Below are 865 nucleotides of genomic sequence, written 5' to 3'. Positions count from 1 at the left end.
ATATATATATATATATATATATATATATATATATACATGGATAGTTATAAATGAATAGTCTTTCTCTCTCTTTCTTTCTGTATATATATATATATATATATATATGGATATATGCATTCATACATACTAGCACGCACACACACACACACACACACAAACACACACGCATACACATATGTATCTTAGATTTCAATATTTTACTACGGTATAATGGTTCTTTTTTCTTTTTTTGTACCCTTAAAACCATTATCGTAACTTTATTTTACATAAGAGCAACTTCAAATTGATAACTTACAACTTCAACAGACACGTTTTTCCCACACACTCAACACGTCTACACCTCATTACACATCTCTCTAAGTTATCTTGCAAACCTCAGGCTCTTACTTTCATCAAAACCGTATTAAGGATATTTAATGTTGTTTATTCTCGAGAACAAAGAGATATTTCGTAGATATATCAGCCCTGAACCATTTAGCTGTCTCTTCTCTCCAATAATCACTCACCGCAAGCAGTTTTATTCTCTGTTTTAGGCCTCACACCTTCAAATACAGACAATGAGGGTGTATTATAATTTATGTATTTGTTCATATGTGTAGAATTGGTAAACTAGAATTAAACGGTAAATAAGCGATTCGTTTGATTTTTGTTTGATTCTGTTGCCGTCTCTCCTGAAAAATCACTATATATTATATTCTCTTTTATTTGTTTCAATCATTTGACTGTGGCCATGCTGGAGCACCGCCCTTAGTCGAGAAAATCGACACCGCGTACTTATTCTTAGTAAGCCTAATACTTATTCTAGACACACAAACACACACACACACACACACACACACACACACGACGGACTTCTTTCAGTTTC

The 865-nt window shown here is 33.1% G+C and overlaps 1 protein-coding gene across 3 annotated transcripts in view; it reads left to right on the top strand.

Moving 5' to 3' along the window:
- Positions 1 to 865, top strand: part of LOC106880780 (CUGBP Elav-like family member 1-A) — a 231347-nt gene that overhangs the window by 186937 nt on the left and 43545 nt on the right. The window lies entirely within an intron of this gene.

This window comes from Octopus bimaculoides, chromosome 2, assembly GCF_001194135.2.
Source record: "Octopus bimaculoides isolate UCB-OBI-ISO-001 chromosome 2, ASM119413v2, whole genome shotgun sequence".
Taxonomy (NCBI): Eukaryota; Metazoa; Mollusca; class Cephalopoda; order Octopoda; family Octopodidae; genus Octopus; species Octopus bimaculoides.
Note: the sequence above shows the minus strand (reverse complement) of the source record. Positions and strands in the feature narration are given on the sequence as shown.